The sequence below is a fragment of the Vespula vulgaris genome, chromosome 18, assembly GCF_905475345.1.
Source record: "Vespula vulgaris chromosome 18, iyVesVulg1.1, whole genome shotgun sequence".
Taxonomy (NCBI): Eukaryota; Metazoa; Arthropoda; class Insecta; order Hymenoptera; family Vespidae; genus Vespula; species Vespula vulgaris.
The window spans coordinates 4,448,378-4,466,097 of NC_066603.1; the positions used below are offsets into that span (position 1 = coordinate 4,448,378).

At 30.9% G+C, this 17,720-nt stretch overlaps 1 long non-coding RNA gene across 1 annotated transcript; it reads left to right on the plus strand.

Moving 5' to 3' along the window:
- The first annotated feature begins 4,863 nt into the window (after nucleotides 1-4,863).
- Nucleotides 4,864-7,265, plus strand: LOC127070285 (uncharacterized). Its single transcript, XR_007784453.1, has 3 exons — nucleotides 4,864-5,208; nucleotides 6,373-6,533; nucleotides 6,627-7,265. It is a non-coding gene; the product is annotated as an uncharacterized LOC127070285 (long non-coding RNA).
- Nucleotides 7,266-17,720: the final 10,455 nt, after the last annotated feature.

The following is a 17,720-nucleotide window of genomic DNA, read 5'->3' on the forward strand; positions in this document are numbered from 1 at the left end:
TTTGACGTAAATATCATCTGTTCAAAAATCATTCAAACATCGTATCAATGAAACAATTGGGACTGAGATTCTGATATAAGAGCACGAATTTTCATCCTTGAAATTCTTTCAAAAACAAACGAATTTTTTTTTTTGTGATGCGAGATTTTGCATCGGAGAATTTCTCGAATCAACCTTTTGTCAACGTTTAACTCATGTCGTAACTCGTTATCTCTCTCATTTCGAACGCGCGTTTTATTAATTTCTTTCTCTTGATCCGTTCGATGTTGGAAATTCGAATGGTTGGAAATTTCGTCCATAAATCGGTGCATTGTTAAATTAAAATTTTGAAATTGCCTTAAAACGGACAGGGGATATCGCTGAAAGATTCCTGTCTTTCATTCGTTGACAAAATTATTGAATGTTCTCAATTATAATAAATAGGAATTATCGTTCGCATAATTTTATCCATTCGCCATTTTTAATACGTTCTATCCATACTGTCAAATCTTTCATAAATTTTCAACTGGAACGCCTCATTTTATCTTTCTTCCTTCTCGGAGGGTTATTGAAAATCCATGCAACAGTGACCGTTCCCCGTGGTTACACAGGTTAATTACTTTAACTTTATAATCCATTGGAATTACGTAATTATCCCTTGTTATCTTTTTCTTTCTTGAGGCCTATTATCTTCCAATCGACTTGATCGATTCGTCAATCAACTTGATCGAGGACATATTTCTGCTTCATCCTGATATTTCATCCCTCATAAGAGAAAAGATATCGATTTGAACGTTTCAAACTTATTCGATATTTGGAGTGTACGCTCAAAATGAGTGATATGTCATCTCCACGTGGCGTAGCCTTCTAATTTTTTTTTTCGGAAATTAAGTGCAAAAGATTTTTTCTTTTTTTACGCACAAAATCATTTCGAGCTAGCTTGGCCATTGATAACGTACGAATATTATATTTCAAAGTTTCGAAAGATCGAATTTCAATCGCAGATCCATTCTCGTGCAATATCATCATTTCTCTCTTTCTTATGAAACGTCTGGCACATCACAAGCTCGATGTACGGCTTTCTAACTTGATCCAACGATTTATCGACCGACTAAATTCTAACATCTACAAATTCTAATAGTCTCGAAATAATGTACCTCTTGTCGCCGCAAAGGATTAATGAGATTTTGAACAATCGTCCGTTCCAAAATTGCTTTTATACGAAATAACTCCTCCCTTTACGCATATATCCAAGGACACATAGAAGCATTTATGGAATTATTCGTCATCATGTTAAAAGCGAAGTTCTATTTTTATTTTAACTGAAGTTTCTATTTATTAGGTCAATATTTTTCGGTAAATTTTTAATCGGTAATTTAATACGTTCACGCCGGCGCTGCATTTTGTCTTTCTCTCTGGGTTCCGTAGGGCGGTGCTCATATTAATGCTCTTCTTTGTCCTACTTTTCTTGAATTAAAGTGTTGAATTATTAAAATTTTAACGGTATGTCAGTTTTCTTTAAGTTATTAAACGAACTAAATTTTTTGCGATACGCTTACTCTGACAGAAAATTCAAGTGTCGAGCACGAGCCACCGGTGATACATGCCGGCGAAAACATTTTAAATAAATTAATGGTCATCGTTAATAATAAGTTATCAATACGTAGTGTAAGTGGTCAGTATTAAACCGGTCGGTACAAGCACTATAAGAATTTTAATTGAAATAATTGTAATTATTTATTGTAATTGTAATTTCAATATTGTAAAATCAATATTGTAATATTTATTGTAATAAATATGTAATTATTTATTGTTATTTTAAGTAAGTAGATGAGCATTTACAATAAATCCCGACGCAACACTGACATGACATTTGATTATTTATTATATGCTGACAATTTATACCGCGTACTGATTTTTTATTACAAATACCAGTCGAAATATTTATTGATTTACTGTTTGTCTCCCTATATTCTGCTCTTTCTCTTTCTATCTCTCTTTTACGCACTGGAAAAACGAAAACGTAATGAAGAATGTGAAGTTAACGTTCTATCTCACTTTCTTTCATTCTATTTACATTATACATTTTCATATTCACTTTTTTCTTTCATTATATTTTTATTTCACTGGAAAGCTTCTTTGCATTAGAGAAGTTTCGTTTGAATAAAAAATGACGTATAGGGAACTCGTATAAATACGTACGAAATTAAAATCGAAGTTCGCACTTTTAGTTGCGATATTTTACAAAGTTTGGCTACATCGGATGGTCATTCTTGATGAAATAAAAATTTTCCAGGCAAGCTGAAAATTTAGGTAGAAATAACGTCATTTAAAAAAAAGAAAAACGTTTTGAAATGAGCTGATATGACTTATATTTTTCAAGTTCAACGAGCCAAGATATATGTCATGAATTTTTACAAGCCAATCTGTAATTATTATTATTTAACGTCACAATTGTCCAAATATTGTAAGTTCTTTCCTATAAAAACAATGATAGTTATACTAATGATTTATACTTTTGTACCTGGCTAGCAAGGAAAAATATATGTTATAAGGAAATCGCCAAGCCAGGTTCCCCAGTCCTCAGGATAAAATAAGAATGCGAAAATAATAATTGGATCACAAGTAAACAACCCACGAAATCTTCAATTGGCTCGTTGCGTTAAAATAAATTGCGCTCTCTTTTTTTGAACGTATCAAAAGTTAACTGTGGTTCATACCAGGTTTTCAACGATTCATCTCAACGATTTCTCGATCAATAATTTTCCAATAAATTCTGTTCGTTTGATTGTGAATACATGGATTTGACCACAGTTAAACTTCTGAATGAGTGTGAGAACGTGGATGTTTTCACAAGCAACTTCTTGTTTTCTCTCTTTTAATGGAACCACCATTACTTCCACTAATTGTACAAATCGATCCGGATCAAACGTAAATGTGGAGACATTCTCTGTTTCCCTATCGTATTCATTGTTTCCTCTTTTCTTTCTACTGTTTGTCAATTATTTTTAATCCGCTTCTAGTATCAGATTGTGATTAAAAATAATTGACAAATGTATATGCTTTATATGCATTTGTACTAATAAATATTTGCTATTGCTCTCCACGAAGGAATAACATCAATTGAAAAGAAATTAATTTTTTTGTTGATATTCTCTCATATTAAAAATATGTTGTGGACGTTCCTACAGATATTTTTCGTTTCAATCTGTTCTAAACATCGGCCAAAAGGCAAGACATTTCCTTTTCAAACATCGCCTTTGCTTTCAAGTGATTCCTAAAGTCCACATCGAGATTAACCGGGAAGGAGAAGGAGAGAAAATTTATAACGGCAGCGACCACGTACTTTGACGAGACTACTCTGTGTTTTACTCTGTTTTACAAAGGCTTGTCTGAACGAATATCGGAGTATCTTAATGAGGCGGAATGTCTTTTTCAAAGGGTCCGAAGATCGGCAGCTTCAGTTTAAGAGGATTCAATTGATTGCGCTCAGGACTATTGTCGAAGGGCCGTCCGACGAGATACGCGCAAAACGGAACAAGATGGAATTTTTCATCGAACCAGATGTACCGTTCCTCAAGATAATAACGTTATTATTTTGGGAATGTTTTGAAATCGGACGAGAAATGTTAATTTCACTATTTTTTACTATTTGCCAACGTGTCTTAATTATAAATTCAATGTTCTAAATTGTTTGTTATAATATTAACGACATGTACTAATAAAATATTCGCAATGTTTAATAATATTATAAATATTCATAATATTAATGTTTAATATAAGCATAATTATTCAAAAATATAGAAACTTCTACTGATTAATTCGCAGCGTACCGCGAATTCCGTTGTCAATAAATTTGAACAGGGATTCAATGAAATTCCGTCTACCTGATATATATTGTAGTACCCTATGTATCGTCGGGTTACAATATATTCATTAGTTATCATTTGTTTTGTTATAATCCTTTTCCCTCTGCGTGTGCACTTGTACGCGTATGTATGCGCCCTGTTTAGTGTCGCGGGGCGAGACTGCGTGCGCGGATATGTGCGTGCGTCTGTGTATATTGTCAGTTTTAACAATGAGAAAGGTGTTTTTTCACTCGTTTTCCTCGTATTAAACAATAGTAGATTATTGGATAATATGATTGGTTTTATTTAATTATTTAATTCATTTTTTCATTCGTTTCTTTTACAGTTACAATTTTTATCACGTTATCAATGATTTACTTCTTTCGTACGAAGAATCACTTTCTTCTAAAAATTTACTCCCCATTGGAGAATTTAAAAAAAACGATCGAACCATACTCCCAGTTCATTAATAATTCATACTCTACTAGTTCAAATCTAACTGATTAGTTCCTAGAAAATCTCTAATCGTTTATTTCTTATTACGTATAACCGCGCGTTTATTATTACTATAGCATTTATTATATTTCTAGCGATATAACATTTGGGATCGTATTTTCCGAATGATTAAATTTCTCAAAAAGCACTTACGTCATACTTCCCCCAACCGGGGGAAATATACATCCAATTATACATCTAAATTATTCCTTAAGACAATGGTAGATATTTGGATGGTATGATTTTCCATGAAATAACCAACGTTCTCTTCTAAACACAATCTTTTAAATTCTATATTCTATGCAATGTTGATGTTCTCTTTGCGAAGAATAAATACATATCAAAAAAAAAAAAAAAGAAAAAGAATTCCATCCCTGAAAAGAAGATAAACGAAGTCCAATTCTTAAATTGTAAAAGGATCAAAAGAATACGTATATGGGAAATGACCGCTAGGGAGAATAAAGGGAGAAAAGATAATCGAAGAGAGAGAACGATGTTGAAAACAAACAAAAATTTCCCCCCATTAGCTGTATCGATCGAAACTTGCTCGCAATGTTCTGCTGAGATTACCGGGGATGATGTGCTCATTAGGATGTGAATAACAGCAGCGGGAACTGAATGGCGAATGCTCGACTGGGTTGCGTTTAGGTTGCGACTAGGTATCGGAGGTAGAAGCTTCTCGACGAGAATTAGACCAGCGAGGGTTATTACGAATCGAGACACCAATGTGACAAGTGCTAACAATTTCCAAAAATAGAAAGATCTAGAAGGAAGATCTAAGGGGGAAGATGGGCATACAAACGGAAGTACGAAGCTGAGAAATATCCAAAAATTTGAAATTGACTTGTCGTTGAGAATCGTCAATGTTCTACGCTTCATGGTCTTGGTAAGATAAAATATTATTTGAATATTATACATTTAATACCCAACGCAACGATTTATTTTCATAGACTTTCAAATTCTTCATACGCCATGCTGTAGAGAATTGCATAATTCTATATACGTATTCGTGAGTTATATCAGAGACGCTACGTTATACACCATTTTATGTTTTGTGTCCAATACTACGATACTACGATGTACCGTATTATAACATACTATAGAAGGCCGTATCTATTTTGCCTTTGACCTATTATCGTATAATATTAAATAGAGGGGAAAATATAATTAGAGTTATCTGAATCAGGATGTTTCTGTTTAAACATTTATATGTCATATTAGAATTATCGTATATAGAGCTAACTGTTGCGTAGCACTTTCTTGCTCCGTGATCCCTGGTGAAATTAACCATTGACGAGGCCACGTTATTAGTTAATATTCTGGTTTGACACTAGTTGAATCGTTTCTTTGCCGGTTAGTTAATCAATTGGAACAGAGATACATGATTCAATTCGTTGACGAAGAGAACAGAGAAACGAAAAATAGAAGAAAAATAGAAAAGTTTCTTAACGCTCTCAACGAATCGTTTGGATCTCTGATTAAACTTTCTAGTTTTGATGATTTCAATTATTAAACGGTAAAGTTTGCACGATACGAAAAAGTTCGTGCAATTTTGAAGAAGTTTCAAGGAGATTCTGACATTTTTTTCTATATGAAGTGAAGATAAAATTCTGGATGTTGACTAAAATTTTTCCATAAATAATTGAAAAGTTTAGAAAGTATACCGAAAGGCTGATCGAACATTTTGAAAGACTTTAAAGTATTTTTAATAAAGATAAAACACCAAAGTGATCGATATCTTTTAATAAAATTTTTTTAAATATGCTCTATCAACGATTAGATCGTTTAATTGGAATAATTACCAACTATTCGGAACGAGTAATTTAAAAGTGTTCGACCATTTTAATATGTCCTATTAATATTATCATCATTAATATTATCGTTTAAATGACGCGCCTCATGTCGAAATACGATCTATATGAAGCTTATTATTTATTATTTATTATTTATTCTTAGGAAAATTTATGAACCAGATCGATCGAAATAATAATAACAAATGATATTCATCTGTACATGTAAATACGTACTTATTTATAATTTTTCTTCCTAGATGACTGTGTTAACGGTGTCTCACAAGATCGCGCCGATGGGAGAAACTATTAAAAGTTTTCATAAAACTAAAATACGGAATTAACACGAAATAAAAATGTCTGAAGAGCATTGAAAGTATCTTTCCTTGACTACCGTGAGCGTGCTTGATTGATCCACATGGTAAAGAATAATGATGATTTATTTTTAATGAAACCAATTTTCAAGGAAAGAAATGAAATTAAGTAAGTACTTAATATTTCGTTTAATGTCCAGGACGTAACGAGATGACCGGAATGCTCACATTGTTTAAACACATATGTAATATAAACAAGAACGAGCATGGATTCCTAGCAATGCCGTAAGTAATTTTCATTTCTTTCCTTTAACAATAACGAGTAATAATAATAGCGATGAAATTTAAAATTCTGCTATAAATTTTTCATCATATTATAATATTACAATATTATAATTTCATTGCTGTGGAAGCAATGACTGTAAATATTGGTTTTCCGCAAATCCATCCCATATTCCCGTTATATCATGTTGCACAAAATCAGAAAACCGACTCCTTTTGCAATTAATCAGAATAGTTACAAAAGTAAATTTCATTCGATCAATCGTGATATAATATTATATGCTAAAATTTATCTTGAATACCATTCTGCAAAATTATTATTAAACGATAACTTGCTTAATTACAATTATCAATAGAAAGAGATAGAATTATGTTCGCTATCCTGTCGTAAAATCATTACATTTTATTTTTGTTTAATCAACCCAGAGATAAATTTATATAATATTTTCTCTTATACGTACGTACATCAATTCAATTTTCTTTATTCTTTTCAGACGGGACCAGGATTAAGCAAAAGTAAATATTCAATTATATCTAAAATTACGTCCAAATCATTACGTTTGATCGTTTAATGACGCAAATGTATCTATATAAGTGAATTTACATTTGTATTTTCATCTTCTTTTTCTATTTATCTTTATACTCGTGAATGCGTGAATCAGATTGATTAACCCTATACACACACACACACACACACACACACACATGTAGAGATACATATACAGAACATGTGTTGATATGTTTTAACTATTACGAATGTTCAAACGGAAAACCTCTCCATATGTAGGATGTATTTAGGGTTAATAGATGTATATATATGTATAAGTATATAAGTGTGTATATGTGTGTATAATCATAAAAATACATATATACATGTGTGTGTGTACGTATTAATATTGATGTATAACTATAATTTGCCTTTGTATTCATCTGTATACATGTAGATATTTAGAAAAAGGTAAAATTAACCCCCTTACTTCGGCGCCCTCTCAGACGTTCGGAGCTTCGATTGATTTATTCATATTTGATTTAGACGAATTTGCAAACGTTGCAACTCTTTTGCAAAAAAAATCAATATTTTGTTTCTTATAATTTTCTCGATAGTACGATAAGTTTTGAAGAAATTCGATTACGCCAGTTTCATTGATATCTTGTGTTACTTGTAAGAATTTCCGTTTTTCTCTGTGGAGTCGTCCGGATCTCTGTGGGGACGTCTGGGTGCGAAGGGATAAAGAAAGATTAAAAAATAAATTAAAATAAAAAGAAAAGGAAGAAAAATTAGAATTGAAAAAGAAAAAAAAAGAAATTAATACCAAAAAGGAGAAAACGCAAAAGATTAAAAAAGAAATTAGAATCGAAAAAAAGATTAAAATTCAAAAAAAGGAAAAAAGGTGGAAAAAGAATTAGAATAATCAAAAAAGGAAAATCAGAAAAAAGGATTAAAATGGAGAAAAGAATTCAAGGAAAAAAAAAATGAAGAAGAAAAAAAAGAAAAATATTACAAACAAATGCGTATTGGTAAATTGTACGGATATATTTCATATTTATATCGAGTGATATCTGTGTCTAATTTCTGTGAGTCGTTGTAATAGCGATGTCGCAAATGTAAACTCAACTTTTAACCGAATATTTGCTATTTCTTTAATTATTCACAATATTTGAATATTTTTAATCGGCTGTACGATTTGATTTTAATTTCATTAGCTTGATTAAAAAACTTGATTGAGAATGCGAATTAACGGAATATTTCAGGTTAATTCTCTAAGCAGTACGAGGCACAAAAATATAGAATCGAGTAAATTTGTTAGAAATTCGACTAAAAATTCGAGTAAAATTTATTAAATCATATATCGAAATATACTTATTACTATTATATTGTTTAATCAGATATAGTTGATTAGGTGTAAGATAATTTTTATATGATATAACAATCAAATTAGTAATGTTAATCATTCGTTAAACGTGATACATTTAATTACATCATTGTAATAAATAGAGTTAATTTTTATAAAAGAGTGATATTAATTATCGACATTACTGATTAAGATATTAAGTCAGGGAAAAAAGTTTCTTTTTATTTTCCTATTTTGCATTTTAATGCAAAAGCGGTTACGATTTACGATTGTTTAGAGTATAGATCATAATTAATAGTTTGAACGGACGGCAACGGTTGAATCTCCCCTTCCATAGGTCATGATCAATTTCACCCAGAATTGTGCTTCATGGATCCTTTCAAGAATGCTTCAGTTCCGTTCCGTTCCGTTTTAGTAACGATTCGCAAATAAAAATATGATCCATTAAATGTTTCATTAATTAATCATGCGGCACACAAACATTGGATTTTTATTCTTCTTCAATGATTTATGTCTGTTTTGTGTACAGTTGGTTCCTTGACAGCATCATTTGCATCACTTACATGATACCATCTATATTGGAAACGTTTGATACAGCTTTGTGCAACGTCCATTGATAACGGATTGGTCAATAAATGTCAGAAATTTCTTTAAGAGCCGGAGTGGCATCATTATCTCTCTTGTAATAAAATATTCAAATGTATCTTCTTCGTTCTTCGATTCGACCTTACTCGAAATACTTGATGGAAGCTCGCCTTTCGATAATCGCGCGGCACTATTGCCAAATTAATTGTTTAACATTAACAAAATTATATCGGATGTCATTATTCATTAGCCGGTAGAATGCTAGGAAACATTTGAATAAGGAATGTGACGCAAAAGGGTAGAAGAACTAGGTTTCAACAATTATTGTCAGTTATAATCTTACATAACTGGGATGGTTGCTTTTGTACTGATTTCTACTGTTAATTTTATTATTGTTTTTTCTCGCGACTATTATTTATGTATATAATTTAAGTCATTTTATTATATTTATATTATATTTATGTATATAATATATGTCATTTTATAATCCTTCTGGAAACACCGTCCGTAAGTCTATTGAAAATGTTTAAGATCAACCGCTTGTACGGCAATGGCGTAATATATATTCGCAATTGAATTATTTCAGGATTTACGAAGAGATACGACAAGACTTGCCACAGCCAAAGGTGCATCAATCGCTTGTGTAGATGCCTCTCATAAGAGAAAGAATGGTCATTTTGGTCAATCAAGGACCAATGGGCCAGATTTTCTTTCACCAAACACTCTCCTATGTATTAAAGAAAGTTAGTTTTTATTTCACATCGTATGCTTTACATATCTATAACCTTTATTAATTTCTTTTTATTATAGAAGTAAAAGTTACTTCTGTGAGAGAATTACAAAGCTTCCTAATTTCTGTTATTATATTTTGTTACAGACAGTTCTTGATCGAAAAGAAAAAGAGTTTATACGCGAAGCGCGTGGCGTACCGGAAGTGTAAAGAAATTGTGAGGCTGCGACAGATGAATGTCCAGAAAGTTGATCGTCTTTTGTAGGACCAAGTCTTTCTGTAACAATTGGAGCACTTAAGCTTGCAAAAATTATCGGTATATTTCTTTCGAATTTATTTGTATTTTAAACTATGCATTAAATTTTGGAAATCTAATATACCTATGTTACTTGTTAGGTGTTGCCGAAGGTTTGACAAACTTGCTTTTTCAAAAGTGACGAACACAATCAACCACTTGTATGGCAATGGTGTAATGTATATTCGCAATTGAATTATTTCAGGATTTACAAAGAGAAACGGCAAGACTTGCCAAAGATGCATCAACTCCTGTAGTGATATCGATGCTTCTCAGAAAGGTACGAATGATAACATTGATATAATATTGAATAAAGAACCAGGGGAACAATTATTAGAAATGTTCCAACTATTAGAGAAAGATGTATAAAAGCTATAAAAGCAACTCTACTTTCTAGATATTAATTATTTCAGATTCTCCATTTTTTTTTATTCCTCTGGCACATCACGCGTTTCGCATATAGCTTCTTTTCTTCTACGCATAATAACTCCGCTAGTGAGCATATATAATGACAAAATGAAATAGATGATAACCTTGAATTGTATACACGAGGAATAGTCCCGCGTAGACACAGTAATAACCGTAAGAGTAGAGTAGTCGGTGGAAAAGCAACGATGTCAGATACGCATAATTGTAATTTAAAAAAATGGGTGAAACCTAATTGTCATTCCATTTTATATGTTCCTACCTTATTTAGGTCGAGTTAATTCGGGAAAAATGTTTCTTCGTATTCCTATATTGGCTGATGACATTATTCCGGGTCCATAACTTTAGTAATGTCCAACAATCAATTTGGTAATCAAACGCCGCGCGTTTGAAAGTTGAGTTTTTGTGGAATATTTTTCGAGAGGTTTTTTCGAATTCGTGTATTTGTTTAAAAGTTATCACGCCTTATAAGTGAGATAGAACAAAGAAGATGTATTTTGAAATTTTATTACGAGGAAAAGAATAATGCCACTCCAACTCTTGAAAAAATTTAGAATCGATGCGTTATAAATGGACATCGCACATGGTTATATCAAACGTTTCCAATATGGAAGATATGATGTAGTGGTGGAAGACATAGACTAGGAACCAACCATCGGTCACAAAACAGTTCTACATCATTTGAAGAATGCTGGATGTAAAAAGATATCCAATGTTCATGTTCCATATGATCAAATAGTGAGGCGTTTAATGGATTTCTGTCTGCGAATCGTTATTAGGACCTAACGAAACCGATGCACTCTTGAAACGGGCCATTATGTGCGATAATCTATGAAAAGGATCATGATCCATGGAAGGAGAATCAAACGTTGTCGCGCCGTTCAAACTATTGATCATAATCTCTTCTCTAAACAATCGGAAAATGATTTGCTTTTGCATTGAAATACGAAGAAACCTTTTCCTCTAACTTAATATCTTGATTAGTAATGTCATTGGTTGATATCATTCCTTTATGGAAATTAACTCGAATTATTTCAGTAATATAGTCAAAGGTATTTATCTTGCTTAACAATGTGAATGAATGACATTACTGATAGGATCATTATATTACATATAGATTATACACGTATATCATACACGTAATTAATTATATCTAATTAAATGTTATAATAATAATAAATATATTTCAACATACGATTTATCGATATTCTGTGTAGCAAAACTGACTAGAGAATTAACCTGAGGTATCAGGTTAATTCGAGCTTTTAATCAAGATTTTTGAGTCAATGAAATTAAGATCAAATTTTGTGGCAGATTGAAAATATTCAAATGTCGTAGATAATTGAAGGAATAGCAAATATCGACTAACATTTCAGTTTGCAGTTATAACATCGACATCGCGTAGATTTACGCCCGTTACAGACAGATATCACTCACTCGGAATAAATATGAAATGGATCGTTACAATTTCCCAATGCATGTTTTTTTGTTTTTTCCTTCTTTGTCTTTTTTCTCCCTTTAATCTCTTTCTTTTAATTCTTTTTCTGTTTTCCTTTGTTCTGATTTTAATTTTTTTTAATTTTCTTTTCCTCTTTTAGATTTTAATCTTTCTTTTGATTCTAATTTATTTTGTAATCTTTTTCGTTTTTTTCTTTTTGGTAGTAATTTCTTTTTCTTCTTTTTCAATTCTAACTTTTCTTTCTTTTCTTTTTATTTTAATTTATTTTTTAATTTTTCTTTAACCCTTCGCACTCGGATGTTCCCCCAGAACGATCAGAAAACGAGGAATTTTTATAAATAACGATATCAATGTAAATGATATAAACAAATTCCTTCAAAACTTATCGTATTATCGAGAATATTATAAGGAACAAAATATTGATTTTTTTGCAAAAGAATATGTTCTACAACGTTTGCAAAGTTGTCTAAATTAAATACGAGTAAATCATTCGAAACTCCGAACGTCCGAGTGGGCGCCGAATGCAAAGGGTTAATTTAAACTTTTTGCTAAATATTTACATCTGTATTATAGACGTTATGGGTACAGGTCCGTTATAGTTATTCATTAATATTAATACATACAAACATATACAACTACATGTACATATGTATGACCATCCAATGTAGCCAAACTTTATAATGTCGAAACTAAAGGTGCTAATTTTGTTTCTTACGTATCCACTTATATGTGAGTACTTACACGTAATTTAAAAAATGTTTTAAACCAAACTCCTTCAACATGTGAGTAAGGGTCGAAGTGAAACAAAAATAAAATGAAAGAAAAAAACGAATACGAGAAAGTATACGGAAATAGTATGAGAATAAGTGAGATGGATCGTTAACTTCACTTATTTCATTACGTTTTCGTTCTTCCAGTTCATAGAAGAAAAAGAAAGAGCGAAAGAGATACAGCAGAGTATAGAGAAAATCAAAATTAATAGTATTCAATAAATGTTTTCATTAGTATTTGTAGTTAAATATCAGTACGTGGTATAAATGGTTAATATATAATAAATAGTAAAATGTCGTGTCAGTGTTGCGTCAGGATTTATTGTAAATTCTCATCTACCTTTTTAGAATAATAATAAATTATTACGCCCACAATTGTTTCAATTAAAATTCTTATAGTTTTTGTATCAATCGGTTTAATACCTACCACTTATACCACGTATTGATAATTCATTATTAATGATGACCATTAATTTATTTAAATTACCGATTAAAAATGTTGAAAAATATTCATCTAATAATTAGAAACTTTAATTAAAATAGAAATAGAACTTTGCTTTTGTTGTGTGATATCGTGTGATACGCACGATCAGGTTTATTTTCTTTTTTGTGAAATGAATGAACGTCTTTTGATTTTTTAATTACCTACCTCCTGCTCTAGAAATATCACATATTTCGTTTGAATCGTAAACGATACAATATCATGAATTCTTTTGATATCAATATTTAACGTGAAACCGTAAAGTACTGATACAAGCGACGATTAATTCCATAAATGCTTGTAGGTGTCGTTATCTGATTGTTTGCGTCTTTGAACTTATGCGTAAAGAAAGCAGTGCTTTTGTATAAAAACAATTTTGCAAATATGGAGAGAAAAGGAATAGAAAGCTTCTTGCGGAAAGGACGATATTTTAAAATCTTGTTTAATCCCTTCGATCATTTCGAGACTATACGAATTTGTAGATATTAGAGTTTAGTCGTTCAGTAAATCCTCCGACCAACTTAAAACGTCATACGTCGAGTTTGTGATGTATCAGACGATTCGTAGGACACGTAGGATACGAGGTAATTCGCGCTTTATCAATGGTTAAGCTAACTCGAAATGATTTTCCGCGTAACAAAAGAAAAAATCTTTTGCGTTTGATTTCTGAAGAAAGGAAGATAAGGCTACGCCACGCGGAGATGACATATCGTTTGAAAAAAACAAACGAACGAATACGTATCAGGAAATTCTACCGACCTGGTTTGTATTCATTCTCAGTGATATCTGCGTATGATGTCCGTAAATCTATGTGATGGTGTTACAAGTGTAAACTGAAATTATAGTTGACATTTCCCATTCCTTCAATTCATAACATTTGAATATTTTTAGTGTGCCACAGGATTTCAAATTAATTTCGTTAACTTAAAAATCTTGATTAAAAGTACGAATTAACCTGATACCTCAGGTTAATTCTCCATTCAGTATTAAGACACATAAATATACATTCCAGGCAAATTTATTAAAAGTTCGACTAAAATTTTGTGTAAAATTTATTATATCGAATATTGAAATATATTTATTATTGTATTCTTTAATTGCTAATAGTTAATTGCGTATAACTCAATTTTTAGATAATATAATAATCATATCAGTAATGTCATTCACTCGTTAAACGATATACTTTACTGGCTACATTATTGCAATAATTCGAGTCAATTTCCGTAAAAGATTGATATTAATCAATGACATTACTAATCGAGATGTTAAGTTAGGGGAAAAGGTTTCTTCGTATTTCAATGCAAAAGCAAATCATTTTCCGATTGTTTAGAGAAGAGATTATGATCAATAGTTTGAACGGTTCGACAACGGTTGATTCTCCTTCCATGGATCATGATCCTTTTCATAGATTATCGCACATAATGGCCCGTTTCAAGAGTGCATCGGTTTCGTTAGGTCCTAATAACGATTCGCAGACAGAAATCCATTAAACGCCTCACTATTTGATCATATGGAACATGAACATTGGATATCTTTTTACATCCAGCATTCTTCAAATGATGTAGAACTGTTTTGTGACCGATGGTTGGTTCCTAGTCTATGTCTTCCACCACTACATCATATCGTAGCTATGTATGACGTCCATTGTTAACGCATCGATCGATAAATATTACAAATATTTTTAATAGCTAGAGCGGCATTATTATCCTCCTTGTAATAAAATTTCAAAATATGTCTACTTTATTCTACCTTATTTATAAGGCATAATAACTTTTAAACACATAAACACATACAAAGCATGACCTTTCTAAAGATATGAAAACTCTATGAAAACTCTATGAAAATTCAACTTTCGAACGCGCGGTACGATCGCCAAATGGATTGTTTGACATTGCTAAAGTTATGGGGCTGATAGAAAACGAAGAAACATTTTTACCTCGATCTAAATATGAAAGTGATACGTAAAATGGAATGACAACTACGTTTCACCGATTTTTGTAAATTACAATTTTACGTATCTGAAATTGTTGCCTTTCTACTGACCTCTACCATTAACTTTATTACTGCGTTTTCGTGTAACTCTTATTTGTCTATACAATTTAAAGTTAAAAATTAGTAATGTTTAATATTAATATTGTCACCAGCCGACGAGTTCGAAGATTTAGAACATAAGTTCAACTACAATCGGATGGTGGAAGAACCAGAGAACCGGACTTTCCTTCATCAAACACTTCCAAATCTTACATTGTAATGTATATCTAGCTTGTGATATAGTATAATATAGTATTGTATATACATATATGTATATATATATGTCTATAATACATTTATTATTTAATCAAAAAAAGAATACAACAGTATCGAAGAAAGAAGATAAAAAATGATGAATTAAACCAAATAATAAATTCGACTTTAAAATCTGTTCATTAAACTTGTTAACAAAGATTTATAACGACATTGATCCATAAATCACGAAGATACGAAAATATAGTTGTTTAGTGATTATAAATGCACATATGTTGCCAATATCTTGATCCTTTAACAAGATTATGAAAAATATTTGAATGTACAGTTGAACACTATCGAGTTAGATAACGATCGATTAGACGTTGGATTATCGATGATCACAAAATTTATCAAAAATTATATCACAAACGACGTTAGAATAAAAATTGGATGACAATCGAGAGGAATATTTTCGAACGTTAAATTCGGCATTCATTGGATCCTACATGGGTGTTCGTTTTCAACGAATATGGAATCGAACGGTACTCATGACAGGGCATTTAATTAAAAGGCCGATAGCCAGGATCTCCTCTCATACATATACATATATATATATATATATATATATATATATGTATATATATATTATATGTCGTACTATGCGTGTGGACCAATTCGTTACCAAGTGGGTGCAGAATTGATAGCCATCCATTCGGATCAATCTATCAACCTACCTAGCGATTTAGTTCTTCTCGTTTCCTAGGAAATTCGTTTTTATTCGACAAATCTCGGTATGAAATGAAAAAGTAACTCGTGTGAAATGATTCACGATGAAGGAAAATATTGTCAATGGATTATCATCCACGTTACAGATGTAACAGCACTTATACCTATGCATGTACGCATGTACGTATGTACTTACGATATATGTATATATATATATATATATATATATATATATATATATATATGTATATATATATATATATATTTGCATATGCATTTAATGTTTGCGTTTGGAATTTGATGTTTTCTGTGTTTCTCTTTTTACTCATTACATTCTATTGATGTATTCACCGGAAATCACGTGAAAAGTTTTATCGAGAGCTGTCAACAGTATAGCGACAACATGCTGTTCTCTAGACACTCAACAGTATGTTCGTAGCATGGTATATCCGGTTCATAAAAACAGCGATTCGTTTTGCTTCCCCTTGTTGTGTAAACTGAACTGCAAATAAAGAAAGAGAAAAAGAGAGAGAAAAGAAGATAGGAAATATGTATTTTCAAGCAAAATGAATCTAATATTTTCTCTTTTTCTTTCTTGTTTTTTCTTTTCTTTTTTTAAAAATATTTTATTTATCTTTTTCTTTTTCTCAAAAGAATAAAACAATCATGAACGAATAACTCTCATGTTATTAATAATTAATTGCTGATTTTAAGCGACGACTACTGAGTTCTCTTTTGAATCATCGCCAAAGATGACGGAACAACGAGTAACGATGCATTTAATCGAAGATTTATGGTTGTCGACGTCGAGAAATGATTCTACGAAATCGTCGGGCACGATTCTCCATTTCTGATCTATACATATATAAACGCATATATATGTACGTGAGTATATATATATATACATATATCATATATATATATATATATATATATATATATATATATATATATATATTCAAATTGGCTTTTCACTGCGACTTTTGCGTTACGTTGATAAAAGAGAAGATCCAGAATGAACAAGCACTCTACGATTTATTTACATATATACAAAGCCTTATATAGTATATAGGTATACACACACACACATACGCACACATGTATATATTGGGATAAATGATATTAATTTGCATCGTTACTATTGTTTCTACTTTTTTAACAATTTTATTTACTAAACTTCAATTTTATTAAAAAATAGATATACATTAACACGAATTGAAAATCATTCTCATATACATATATACATACACACAGAAATACACACACACAATGAGAAACGAATTTAATTTGTATCGTTACTATTGTAATTACTTTTGTAAAGATTTTATTTAATGAAATATATATATATATATTGCCACGAATCGAAGATCGTTTTCTATATATATATATATATATATATATATATATATATATATAATATATATAATATATATATATTATATATTATATATTATATATTAT